At 43.8% G+C, this 14,593-nt stretch overlaps 1 protein-coding gene across 1 annotated transcript in view; it reads left to right on the forward strand.

The window, feature by feature from the left end:
* Positions 1 to 1,123: 1,123 nt before the first annotated feature.
* B3GALT5 (beta-1,3-galactosyltransferase 5) overlaps positions 1,124 to 14,593 on the forward strand; it is a 37,529-nt gene continuing 24,059 nt past the window's right edge. Inside the window, exon 1 of the mRNA XM_059164751.1 lies at positions 1,124 to 1,256. The gene's annotated coding sequence lies outside the window, so the exon portion shown is untranslated. The remainder of the gene's footprint in view (positions 1,257 to 14,593) is intronic.

A 14,593-nucleotide genomic window follows, 5' to 3' on the forward strand; every position in this document is an offset into this window, starting at 1 on the left:
CTCCTGGCTCCTTCCTGGGGGGTGGGGGGGACTCCTCTTCTCTCAGAAACTCTGAAAGGATACTGCGCCTTTTAGGCTTTGGCACTCCATCTCACTCAATATTTTGGATTCTCCTTTACTCTTCTCCCCGGCATCAGCTTACTTCACCTTTGTGTGTGCAAGAAAGATCAGGCTAGCAGGGTTGGGGGGAGTGGTGGTGATTGGGCCTGGCATTGCGCTGAAACTATGGCAGATACCAGTTGAAGGAAAAGAAATCGGATTATTTTCGTCTGGGCAGAGCCCGGCGCCCTGGGAATGTCACTGTGCAGCCGGGGCTGACAAACACTGAATTTGATGATCAATGATCTGTCTCCAACTCTTAAAAAAGATACATGTGTAGTTTTGTACAGAAATGCCTGCATATGTTTCCTGCCAGGGAAAGCGGGCCCCGATGGCACCACCACGCTGATGTCTCTACTCATCTGCGCACCCTTCTCCAGTCCTTCCCTTCTCTGGGCCCTCAGCAGCCTCATCCAGGAAATGGGAATGGGACTAGCACCTACGTCAGTGGGCGGCTCAGAGCATTAAACAGCCCCTCCCACCCCGAACTCCCCATACCTTTAGCTGACCTTGACTCCGTTGCTGCTAATGAAACCACTGGCGACGCCACTAGCCTCTCTTTTCTGAAAGGGGGAGATATTCTTTCTGAAGGCATCTGGGGTTTGAGGAGCGCAGGGCCGCATTGCCTTCTCCGTACAAAGTGTTCTTGAAGTTAACTTTGGGACCGTCCCCTGGGAGGCCGGGAGGAGGGGAAACTCAAAGAAGGGGCCTAAGCATGTATGAGCAGATGTCACCCTCGGGGAAGGTCTGGTGCTCCTTGAAGGATGCTCTTCCCCTCGCGGCTACGGAGGCGGAACGCGGTGGACAGCTCCTGTCGCCACTCCTGGCGCTCTCCCGGGTGGTCCTGCCACTCCCCGAGACCCGCGCCGGGCTGCTGGGGGAGGGGGGATCCGGGGCGCCCCCCATCCCGGCTCCACCCCCGCCGCAGCGCCCCGCGTCCCCGCCCGCCCGCCGCCTCACCTATCAGATTTCCCGTGCGCATCGCCGCGCGGCTCCTCCCACCTCCTAAATGCCTTGCGGAGGGGACAGCCGCCCTCGGCCTGGACCCAGCGTCTGCGACGACCGGCCGCGCGCCGGTGGCTCTGTCCGCCGCGTTGCGGCTCTGAGCGTGCGGTGGCTGCAGCCCCAGCGGGCCGCGGGGGCGTGCGAGGCGCACGGTGAGGCCGGGAGGTGCGGGCACGGAGGGCGCGGGGGGCGCGGGGGTGCGGGCGCAGGGGCCGCGAGAAGTGCGGGGGTGCTGGAGGAGCGGGGTGCTGGGGGCGCGGCAGATGCGGAGAGGGGGTTCCAGGAGGTGCGGGCGCTTGGGACGCGGGGGTCCGGGAGGTAGGGCGGCGGAGGTTGTGCGGGAACGCGGGGGTCCGAGAAAGGTGCGGGCAGGGGGGCACGCAGGGGCCAGGGAGGCCCAGGCGCGGGGGACGTGGACGTCCAGGTGAGGGCCCCGGGGGTTGAGGGAGGAGCGGACGCAGGAGGCGCCCGGGGCGCGGACCCTGCGGGGCAGCGGGGGCTGGGACCTGAAGGTGCGGGGTTGGTGCGGGCGCGGGGGCTCTTCCGACTGCCCTGCGTTTAGGAGGAGCGCGGGGACGCCTGGCTTGTCCTGTTTCTTTTTTCTTTTTTAAATTAAGGAAAAAAAGATGGTTACAGACCAGATCTCATGAAACTTGGTCTAAAAGTGCCTTTATTTATTATTTTTTTTAAATTTACCTTTTGTGTGTGTGTGTGTGTGTGTGTGTGTGTACATTTAAGTCCGACTCTCAGCACTTTTAAACTACATAACAGAGCTATCCATTTACACATACATCCTCAGGACCTCTCCGTTTCCCGCACCCCCTAGCCCCTGGCAACCGCTTGACCATTTTCTGTTGAGTTCCACTTTTATTTTTTTTTTTTTAAATTTTGCGTGTAAGTGATATCGTGCAGTGTTGTCTTTGCCTGTTTTCCTTTTCCTCGCACTTAGCACGATGCCCTCCAAGATGATTCACGTTGTTGCTCGGCAGGATTTCCTTACTTCTTAAGATTGAATACCATTCAGTTGTTTAGTTATTTCCCGGGTTTATCTGTTTTTTGTTTGTTTGTTTGTTTTTAATGGGTTTATCTGTCCACAGATACTAGGTTTTATGTTTTTTTTTTTTTTTTTTAATGGGTTTATCTGTCCACAGATACTTGGTTGTTTCTCTATCTTGAATATTGTGAATATTGCTGCGGTGAACCCGGGAGTACAGATGTCTCTGAGATCATGTTTTTGTTTCCTTTGGACTATGTACTAAGAAGTGAGATTGTTGGGTCATGTGTTCTAGCCTTACTTTTCCCCTCTGGCTTTCCCTGTAGCTGTGCGGTGTGTGTTCCCACTGATGGTGCCCCCTTCCCCCCCCCCCCCCCTTCCGGGCAGACTTGTTATCTCTTGTCTTTTTGATAATAGACATCCGAAAAGACGTGAGGTTATCGTGGTTTTGACTTGCATTTCTCTGATGATCAGTGATGTTGAGCACCTTTGCAGGTACCTGTTAGCCATGTGGATTTTTTGGAAAAATGTCTATTCTGGTCCTTTGCCCTGTTTCTAACGGAGTCATTATTTTTATCTTTGCTATTGATAACAGCATATTCATTTACAAAGTATCATCTGTATTCACAGCACACACTTGAGGAGGTGGTGTTTCTGCGGTGGGCATGGTGCACATGTGCCATCGGAGAATTAGCTCAGGCTAGAAGCACCTTAGAGTTAAGATGAATAAACCCACCTGAGAAACAAACCCCAATCCCTGGACGCAGGTCTTAATACACAGTCTGCGTGGATGGCTTTCTGCAGTTGGGCGTTATGGAGGGCGTTGGGGGGAGGTGGGGCAGGTTGCCAAGGGTGGCTTCTTGAGAAGCCACAGTAGCGGTTTCGGCTTTGAGGAGAGGACTAGAAGGATGTCTCTTTAGGTCATTACCAAGTAAAGTGAGATGCCTGAAGATTTTATAATCAGTGTTTGTCATCATATCTGTCAGTTATGTGCATGCGTGTACACGTGTGTGTGTCTCATGCAGGGTAAATGTGTGTGGTAAATATTATACCTGACTTCATTCTATCCTATTTGTTTCACTCCCCCCCACCCCCCCGTTTAGGTGTTTGACTTGGGATTAATACAGCTTCCAATAGAAACCCCTTTCTGAGCCTGCAGTAATTGGATGTTGTGAAGTCATTTTTCACCCTTCCTTTATGTTAGCATGACAAACTTACAGAAGTCCCTGTTAGGTATTTACCTGTTATAAATATTAACATCAACTGCCCCCCTGCACTGCCATCTCCCTCATTTGCTGTTTCTGCCCTTACTTCATGAGATGCAGGAGGCAGATTTAATAAAGAGAGGCATCAGGGGAGGTGTCATTTTCCCGGGAGTGCTGGGGCTGGGGATGGCTGTAGAGTATTTTATCCATGGAAATTCCTAGAGTCCCATTTGTGGGTAAATGCGTTCTGATTCTGCCCATCCTCACATGTATTAAAATACTTTAGTTAGGTTGCGTAGTCTTGTATGGGCACATCTTTTATGGTGTTTCTTCTTTAACAGGTGCATGTAATATGCAAATTGTTTCAAAGAGAGCATTTAATATCTTCCTTTTAGTGGAATGAATCAGACAGAGGAAGACACATGTTCTCACTTATATGTGGAATCTAAAAAACAAAACAAAACAAAACAAAAAAAAAAACAACCCAGACTGAATTCATAGAGGGAAAGAATGTTATCAGTGGTTGCCGGAGGCGGGGTGAAGGTGGGTGGGGAAAATGGGTACAGGACATCCAACGGTACAAATTCTGGTTATAAGACACATAAGTCCTGGGGATGTAATGTGCAGCATGGTAAAAATACAGGTACCTATCTCTTCTTGTAAGGAATGGCTGCATGTGTATTAAGACCTGTTTTCTGTCTTTCATGTTTCCCTTTTCAAGTCAATTCATATTTTATAGTTCTTTTGTTAGGTAAATTAAAAAACAAGTAAATTTTTGTGGTCCATTGGCATTAAGTTCCTGCATAAGTGATTCAAAGCATAAAGACATTTCACTGATTTGTCGTCTCCAAACAGTGGCAAAGACAGTGTTGTCTCTACAAAGGTTGTTCCAGAACACGGGCACCATTTCTCTTGTAGGATTTCTAAGTGGGTGCTTTGCAGAGACAAGGACCATGGTTGATGTCTGATTTTATGAGAGTCTACGTACCTGAACCGAGCTTCCTTGAACAGATGCTGGTCTTCATCGTTTCGTCAGAGGATACAGTGGGCAACTCCCCTTCCTCAGCCCTGCCAGGCTGGCAGTAGTGGCTGCAGACTTGGGCCAGTTCCCACTGATCTTGAAGGGGTTTCAGGGGCTCTGACACTGCCTTCCTGAGCACGGAGCTGGCCTTGACTCTGAGTCAGGATCTGGTGTCCCAGGGGTTCCCTTTGCTTCATCAGGATGCTTGTTCATTTGAACGGGCGTTGGATCAAATTTCTACCTGGTGTTCTGCCAGGACTAGGTCCTCATCCTGAATCCTGGTTCCAGTGGCGGTGAAATGCTGCTTGGGCCTTGTCATCCTCTCTCCCCAGATGACCGGGATGCTGACTCAGGTGAACCTGGCAGACCTTGAGCTACCACATCCCTATCCACCTGAACATAACTGTCGATAGTCAGGAGCTCCCAGAAACCTTGTTTCCGCTTGTTTCTGCCATTGGAGCCCTTGGTAGACCACAGGCTAGAGACCTCCTGTGGTTTTCTCCTGACCAGTGGCATGCTTCTGCTTCCTCTCTCTGTCCCCAGGGAAGCCCCATGAATGGGTGAGGGCTCCTCCCAGCCCTCCTAATTCCAGGCTCTTTTCCTTTGCCCCTGACCTGAGGAGGGGGTTCCTTCAAGCTTTGTGGATGGTCTCCTGTGGGTTTTGATGACTTTTCTTTGCCTGCAAGGCAGTGAGAGCTGTCTGAGCCTGTGTCTGAAGAAGACAGGTGAATGGGTGGCCAGGATGACTTAGAGAGATCTTGTCAAACAATATGGCTTGCAGATGAAACCCAGAATTATGAGATTTGGGTGTCAGGTAATGAGACTCATTTGAAAACAGATCAACCAGAATTTTTACCAGAAGTTGTTTGGGACCACGTTGAGTTTGTAAAGTAGCTGGTCTTCCATTTCCTCATTCAGTAAATCCTGTAAGTCCTGTGGAGATGAGGGGCTTGGGCTCTGGACCACGAGGCCTGGGTTCATAGTCCCAGCTCTGCCAGATGCTTGTGTGACCTTGAGCATGCTCCTTAATTTCTCTGTGCCTTAGTTTCCCCTGTTGACATCCAAGACAATAGTGCTTATTTCATACTGGGAGTAGGTAGGAGGATTAGATAGACCTCTGTAAATAAAGTGTTAGAACAGTGTTACTGTGTAAATAAGAGCCACACAAGTAGCCATTATATTATTATTATTGGCTCATTTTGTGCCAAGCATTTTACCATGCTGAATAAGACTGTCTTGGGTCAAGAATGAGGCATAAACATAATGCAACAAAATCAGTTTTCTATTATTGAATTAAAAAAACACACGGACCTCGCTTTTAAAGGTCATTGCCAGAAAAATGTGCCCAAACTGTTTTGTGCAACAGCATTTTGCTGGAATAAAATGACCAATGTCAGGGGAACGGTATTTAATTTTTGTCTAAATTTTGGTCTCCGACTCTTTTATTGAACCTCTGGCCTTCTGTAGTTATCTGAAGCCGTTCCTGAGCATCCTGTTTGGGCTTACAGCTGTGTTCTCTGTTCCTGCTTCTTTGTCTCTCATTGGTTTGACTTGTTTGCTTTGGCTCTCCACATGTTTCCCGAGCTCTGCAGGTTCCCCTTCTCATCTCTCTCACGTTGTCATCTCATGCTTTTGTTCTTGTTTTGCTGATTTCATGTTCTTCATGTCTTATAGCAGCAGATCGTTTATTGTAAAATCTTTCATTTCATTTTTAAATTTTTATTTATTCATTTTCTTAAGATTTTATTTATCTATTGGACAGAGAAAGAGACAACAAGAGAGGGAACACAAGCAGGGGGAGTGGGAGGAGAAGCAGGCTTCCCGCCGAGCAAGGAGCCTGATGGGGGCTTGATCCCAGGACCCTGGGATCACGACCTGAGCCGAAGGCAGATGCCGAATGACTCAGCCGCAGGCGTCCCCTGTGGTCAACATGTCTAAAGCTTAAAGTGCACCATATTACAACAACAGCTTTTTTTAAAATCACCGTTTATTGTACTAATCATTCCAGTTGCTAATGAAATATTCTAAATCAACCTCCAGGCTAAACGTGTTCATCTAGAGATGGAGACAGGGCTGGAGAAATTTCATCCCCTCCAGGGGTAGTTCCCTTGTGTTCCCTGAGGGTCACAGCACCCACGTGAGAACTTGTAACCCACTGCTGGGAGTCTGTTTTCTTCCAGGCTGGCTTCTTCATTTGTCTTTCACACATTTCCTTCCCTGTGCTGTCCCTTCTTTTCCGTGCTGTTACACCCATTTGCTGTTTCTCCCCGTCAAGTATCTTTAAGAAGGGCAGATGCAGCTATACCTTCAGACGTAATTTGAATGAATTGTCCTTGGCTGCTTCTGTCCTTATGTGAGAATTATTATTGTTGTTATTTCTTGCATGGAGCTTGATGTTGTGTTCTGGATATTATGTTTTATCTATTTTTCTGTTGTCTGAGGATATGAAGGAGGAGAAGGAGTTGGAATTGTGGTTAATTACAATTGGTGGCTTTAGTCTTTCTTTGTGCATCCTGTAATTGTATAAAAAGTTGTTTTCGGGGCACCTGGGTGGCTCAGTGTGTTGAGCCTCTGCCTTCGGCTTGGGTCATGATCCCGGGGTCCTGGGATGGAGCCCTGCATCAGGCATTCTGCTCAGCAGGGAGCCTGCTTCCCGGTCTCTCTCTCTCTGCCTGCCTCTCTGCCTACTTGTGATCTCTCTGTCGAATGGATGAATAAAATATTAAAAAAAAAAGTCGTTTTCAGCATACACTGGTGTTTCAGATTGCCTCCAAATTCATAATGTAGCTTGGAATCACTAATTTTTTTTTTCAAATTATGAAGTATTTCAAATATACAGATGAGTTAGGATTTAAAATATATTAAGCATTTAATTCTAGAAGCTACACCGAGGCAAATTTAACATTTAAAAGGCAAGAAAAGGAGTGCCTGTGTGGCTCTGTGGATTAAGCCTCTGCCTTTGGCTCAGGTCATGATCCCAGGGTCCTGGGATTGAGCCCCACATCGGGCTCTCTGCCCAGCGGGGATCCTGCCCCCGCCCCCGGCCGCCTGCCTCTCTACCTACTTGTGATCTCTGTCTGTTAAATAAATAAATAAATAAAATCTTAAAAAAAAAAAAAAGGCAAGAAAAAACAAAAATGAAGATACAAGTCACAATGAATGAAATAGAGAATACAACAGTTTGCGGACTCAAAAACTCTGTTAGAAAAACCAGCGATGTAAAGCCCAGCAAGATTTAACCAAAAAGAGAAAAGAGCATAAATAAACCATATAAAAAATAAATACGGTCCGCAACCATGGAAAAACAACAATTTTATTTATTTATTTTCATTTTTTTTTACGGAGAGAGAGAGAGCACATGCACATGAGTGAGGGAGGGAGGAGTGAAGGGAGAAGTGGAGAAAATCCCCAGCGGACGCCATGCTGAGTGTGCAGCCTGACTTAGGGTTTGACCCCAGGCCCCTGAGATCACGATTCGAGCCTAAATCAGGAGTGGTTGCTCAACCAGATGAGTCAGCAGGCACCCAAGAAAGAGTTTTAAATCACAATAGAATGTTAAAAACAACTTTATGCCGTTACATTTCAGAACCTAGATGAAATCATTTTGTAAAAAATCACAAGTGACAAAGTTCACTGAAGAAGAACTAGAACTTGAATAAAAAATAGGAATGAAAGACATGGAATTTGTAATCAAAATTGTACCTGTTTCCATCCTAAAAGACAACAACTCCCCAAAATTTAGAGGTGAATTTCATTAAATATTAAGGGAACAACAACAACAAAAACCCTTCTGTTGTGCAAACTATTACAGAAAACAGAAGAATTCCCAACTTCAGATAAGGACAGTAAAAGAAAAGAAAATTATTAACGGTATCTCTTCTAAATATGAATGGGAAGTTCCTAAACGATCCATCAGGTTTTTATTAATATATGACATCAGTAAATTAAAGAAGGGAAAAAACACTAGATTACCTCAAACAATGCAACCCAAAATAAAAAATCGATGAAATTCAGCACTAATTCATGACAAAGAGGGAACTTTCTTAATTTGTCAAAGGTATTTATCAAATACCTAACGTAAATATCATATTAACGGTGAAACTTAAAAGAATTCCTGTTAAAGTCAAGAGCTAGATAAAGATCTCATGATCACTGCTTTTACTAAATGTTGTACTTGAGGTTCTAGTCTGTGTTAAGAGCGGAAAAGAAACTAAGTCATTCTTATTTGCAGACAGTATTGGATCAGATCAAATAGTCTAGATAATGCCACAGTAATAGATCTTACCCCCCATCTCAGATCTTAAGGCTCTAAGTCTGTTTTCACAGAAGCAAGGTCTACTGCTGATCCAAGCAACTTTTGGGGGAAGCTTTCCTTCATGTACTGATATACCAACAGTATCAACTATATCAACAGTATCAGCAGTATCAACTGTTGTATCAGCACTCAACACTCAACACCATTTGGATCTTATGGCATATTTGTATCAGGTAGAACAGAGAGCTAGAAAATCAAGCATCTGCTCTGAAGTCTCTCGCCATTCAGCACTTTGGCTCGCATTTCACTGGCCAGAAAAAGTCACATGGCTGTGTTTAACTTCCAAAGTTTAGAAAGTGAAGCCCTCCCACAAATAAACAAAATATCAAAGTTATATACATTAAACATTAAAAAGAATCTATTAGATTTATTTATCCTCTGTTGCCCTAGTTATTGAATAAAATTTACTAGTATTCTTCATCAGATCGTTATTACTACTAGTTTTTGGTTTGCTTGTGCTATTTTCTGAGATGTGTACAAATACAATTTATCCCTGTAATACTGTCAGTTTTTGTGATATGTTTTGAGCTATGTTGCAACAAGTTTGTAAGTTTATCAGGGATCTATATCACAAAATCACATAGTGAGCTGCTGCGTTGTATTGATGCTCTTGGCTTGAATTCCCTTCTGTCTGCACTAGGGCTGCACTGGGGATCTCCCTGACCTCAGTTCTTGAAGGTGTATTTCCCACCGGGCTTTGTGTCTTTACTTTGCTGTGTCATTTGAACCTGCATATGGAAGGAATTTTTTTTCCAATCTGATAAATTCTGTTTTTAAATAAGTGAGTTTAATATATTTATGATTTCTGAAGTACTTGAACTTATTTTTATTATCTCCTGTGTTTTCTCTTTACCCAGCTTTTTCTTTCATTCTCTTTATTATTTGTTTCCTGTTGAATGAATAAACTTTGCTGTGTTCCCAGTTTCTCCCTTTGTTTTCAAGTTGCAGACTGTATTTCCATTCTTTCATGGATTATCCATAATTTTGAGTTATGTGCTTTAACCATATATAAAGTTTCTCAGTATTTTTATCAATTTCTGTATCATGACAAGGATCTCAACACGGTTTAATTGTCAAATGACCTCTGTCATTTATTTAATAACTGTTGCCTAGTGTTTGGTTTTAAATGTGAATGTTTTAATGTGTTTTAAATGTGAAAAACTAGTTATTTTTATGGACATAAATTAAATTTAACCACAGAATTGGTAAATTTCTATGCTTATTGTTGTGTCTTATGTTCCTTGATGTAGGTCTGGGTTTCTATATCTTGCTTAAGTGCATCCATTAATAATTCCTTCAGTAAGACTACATGGTGGTAAAGTTCCTATTTGTGTGTCTGAAAATGTTTTAATCATGGCTTTACTCTTGCGTGTTATTTTAACAGGGTATAAAATTCTAGATGGACGGTTATTTCCTTCTGGTGTTTTGAAGGTAACACTGCATTATCTTCTTTTTTTTTTAAGTTTAATTTTATTTTTTATGTGTTCCAAGATTCCAATCAAGAGGATTGTTTATGTCTCAAACCAGTGCTCCATGCAATATGTGCCCTCCTTAATACCCACCACCTGGCTCACCCATTCCCCTCCCCCCTCCCTTCTGACTTACATCATCATGGGAAATTTCTGTGCATCTAATTGTCAGGATTTTGTGGTTAGTTTGCCTTTCTCTGGTAGGCTTTGAGACTTTCTCCTCCCTCTTGACGTTTACAGTTTCGCTAGAATGTTTTGAGGTGTAGATTTACCTATATTTATCCTGATGGATACTCAGGCTGCAGTTTCAGTTGAGGACTCCTATCTTCCATTCTGGAAGGTTCTCAGCTGACATTTCTTTCATAAGTCTTCTCTGTTATTCCTTTTATTCTTTTCTGCAGGAACTCTTATAATACTAAGTTGACACTCTCAACCTGTCTGCTACATCTCTTTTGACTTTCTGGTAAGTTCTGGTTCTGTTGGAGGCAGTTAGCTTTGGCGGTGGTAAATTCTCCTTGATGTTAGCCTTCCTTCACTCTGTGGAAAATGTAAAGGCAAGTGTAGAAGTTTGACCTGATTTTACTCTAGAGGTCCATTTCCCTCAGGTTTCCTACTTACGACCCTGTTCATTTTTCTCTGGCTTGGGAAGGGAGATGAATAAAAATAAGACTTATGAATTTTAGGTCCTCACCTTCCCCTTAATTTTACCACCCCAATTAAAGGGTAATATAAAATTCTGGCATTTTCAGTGTTTTACCCTGGCTACCATGTTTAAGGACCATACTAAGAGCTATGTCTTTCGTTTGAGTGTTGCCTGTCTATTTTTGGCTAGTTTAAACTTACTGTTTTATGTTAGTGTGGACAAAGTAGAGAAACAAATGTCTCAATATGCTATTACACATTTAAGCAATAATAATTGATAGTGTTATTCATCCCATGAGCCGTAAGTTCAGAGGGTGTGTTCAGTGCCCCACTTTTGTATGAAGCCTAGCACAATGCCCACATGTTTGACAGCTTTGGAGGGAAACAGGTACCTATTTGAATGAGGCAAATAAATGGTAGATTGGGGGATGGAAGGTCAACATACCATAGACACAGCCTGTTACCAAAGCTACTTGGCTCACTCTGAGTTTCCTGGAGCTTCCATAAATAACTGAATTTGGATTTGTTTTTGATACTCTCATTTGGTTTTCTCAAGGACATAAAGCTCAACTTCCTTCTTTTCTACTTAGTAATAGTCAGGTGACGCCCTCCACAAGTGAAAATAAGATTTATCATCTAGGACTGTAGTTTATTCTTCCCATCCTGACTCTCTCTTGTGAAACTTGGTTTTACCTCTAAGAGTCAGGTTACCAGCTGAGTCTCCCATGGGAAAAAATAATATGTACAAAAAATAACTAAACAACATGCAAAATAAGTAATCGCCTCCAGATTTTTGCTTCTCATTTTAGACTTACATTGTAGCACTTACGTCCAATATTGACTGATGGGCACTTTTTCCTGACTTCTAACACACAGTATTAACACTTGTCTCATTGACACTCTTTCTTGGGTCATCTGCAGGACCCTGTGGCCTGTCAAAGCAGGGTGGTTTGCACACGTTATTCCATCAAGAAAAACATGGAGGAGCTTTTTCAGACTAATGGAAATTGATAGTGCCAAGCACCATGGGGGAAGTTTAAATGATTAGAGAAGCCAAATTATGAGGTCAGAAAGACATTTTTCATGTGGTTGGTTTCTAGTTACTCAGATTTGTAGAGCCGTGGCTCTCACCTGCTGACCCACCTCACCTGTGCTGTTGACCCAGCGATAACCCCACTTGGTCAGTCTTTTCTTTATCTGTTTGCTTTCTTCATTGGTCTGTGGGCTGTGTTCCTCACAGACTGTTCTAGGATCAAAGAAATTTGGGCAACCCTGCCCATGAATCTTCTTTTTTTTTTGAAATTTACTCTGAAAGTTAACTTTGTAAAGTTTCCAAAAAGTCCCGCAGTGAAGAAGCCTGTCTAATTTTGTATAATCCACGGGTTCTCCCACTTGCAATCTACCTTTCTCCTACCCCCAGGCACGCATAGATCCTCTTGGTGTCTGGTGGGCACGGTTTGGGAAAACCTGCCCTATAGTGATAGGAAGGTTCTCACGTCCCCTCTAGCTCTGATCATGGCTTCCTTTCACCTCTTGATTCTTTTTTTCCTTTTTTGTGCTTTACCAAAGTACAATATCATATAAATTTTATGCACAAAGCTTATAATTCAACACCCCCCTTTTTGCTATTGTGGTAAGAGATACATAAATTAAGTTGGTTACATTAGTTTTAGTACATTCATGATATTGTGCTACATTCCCTACTGTCTAGTTGCAGAACTATTTTATTGTGCCTGAAGAAAACCTTGTGCCCCTTATCAGTCACCTCTCCCCACAGTCCCCCTACTCCTGGCAACCACCATTCTACTGTCTGACTCTATGCATCTGACTACTCTTGGGACCTCATATAAGTGGAATCATAGAGTATCTGTCTTTTTATGACTGGCTTATTGTATTTAGCATTATGTCTTCAAGGTTTATTCATGTTGTAGCAGGTGTTGAATGTGCTTCCTTTTTAAGGCTGAATGCCATTGCACTGTATGGATAGACCACATTCTGTTATCCATACATCTATTAATGGACACTTGGATTCCTTCCACCTTCTTACTGTTGCAAATGATGTCACTATGAACATGAGTGTACAAATATCTCTTTAAGTTCCTGCTTTCTTCTTTTGGGTAGATACTCAGAAGTGGAGTTACTGGATCATGTAGCAATTTTATGTTTCATTCTTAGAGGAATTGCCATACTGAGGAGTGTCACACCATTTTTACATTCCTATCAGCATCCCACAAGGGTGGGCTCCAGTTTCTCCAAAAGCTTGCCAATACTTGTTAATTCTTTACAATTTATTTTTATAATAGCTATCCTGGTGGGTATGAGGTGGGGTTTCATCAAGGTTTTGATTTGCATTTCCCTAATGGTGAGTGATGGTGAACATCTTTTCGTGAGCCTCTTGTCCATCTGAATTCCTTCTGTGGGGGAATGCCTATTCAAGTCCACTGCCTGTTTTTCTTTTTAAGATTTTATTTTTTTATTTGACAGAGAGAGAGAGAGAGAACAAACACAAGCAGGGGGAATGGGAGAGGGAGAAGCAGGCTTTCTGTTGAATGTGGGGCTCAATCCCAGGACCCTGGGATCATGACCTGAGCTGAAGGCAGATGCCCAATGACTGAGTCACCCATGTACTCCTTATTGTCTTTTTTTTTTTTTTTTTAAATCAGTTTTTGGTTTTGTTGATGAACTCCTACTCGTTAACACATAAGACTTGCTTCCAGTCGTAAACTTGACTGCTGGGAAAGATGTTGGCAGCATCAATTTCTTTTCTGCCATGCTCTCCTCCTCCTGTTTCTCTATCAGCCATCTGATGTCTGACTGGCTGGACCAACCAGCTCCTTTAGTTTCCACCCATGTTTTGGACCTTACAGTCCATACTTTGAACCCTTATCTCGTTAGCTGTTGGTTCCTAGGATGGGCAGTTTTGTTTAAGCCCACTCTGCCATCACTTCCTTTTTCTTCCTGAAGGATTTTCATCTGCTGTCTAATTTTAGCCACGGTTATTCCACTGAAGCACATTGTGGAAGTCAGAGCACTCCTGGTCCCATGTCTTCTATCGGATTGACCACAATGATGGCCCTTCCTTCTCTAGGCTTCTTTGGTTCCAGAGACACTTCCTGTGACACTGAGATGGGGAGTGAGCAGCAAGTGCAGGACTGTGGGCCCTGGGGTACCTTAGCTTGGCTGTAGATGCTGACTTTGACCATGAACTCACTCTAGGGCCCAGGCTGATGACTTCACTCTGCAAGTTTCTTCTCAAAAAACAAACAACAAACAAGCAAACCCCGCCCCAAATTAGTGTCCACCTTGTCGATGTATGGGGACGACTTGTGAATAATCACATGAAAAGCACTCGGAACAGTTGCTGGCATGCAGGAGGTGTTCAAGTTAGCCACTGTGGGGACGTTAATGTGGGGTTTCTCCTGTGTATCCAGCTGATCCCTTTCCATTCCCATTTCCCTCTCCTGACTCATGTTTTCTAAATTCTATTCTTTGCTCTTCATTATTCTGTTCCTAGACATTGTCTCACTCTTGCCATTTCAGTGTCTCCTTTATGCAGTCAAATCTATCCAGGTCAGTTCTCTACACTTTAGTAGGGAGGCTTCTTATAGCACGTTAACTGTGCTGTAGGGACATATGTTTTGGAGGACATTTGACTCTTGTCAGATCACTGCACACCAGCTGCCCCCTCACCGGCTCATCCACAGCCATGGCAGTTCCACTTCAAATCTGGAGGAATTTGGATTTCCACCAGTTTCTATGACTTGCATTATTTTGAAGATGAAATTGCAAATATCATCCTGCACAGTGGACCCGTGGGACCACGTCAAGTGACTGTATCCCGGG

Source organism: Mustela lutreola, chromosome 2 (assembly GCF_030435805.1).
Source record: "Mustela lutreola isolate mMusLut2 chromosome 2, mMusLut2.pri, whole genome shotgun sequence".
Classification (NCBI taxonomy): Eukaryota; Metazoa; Chordata; class Mammalia; order Carnivora; family Mustelidae; genus Mustela; species Mustela lutreola.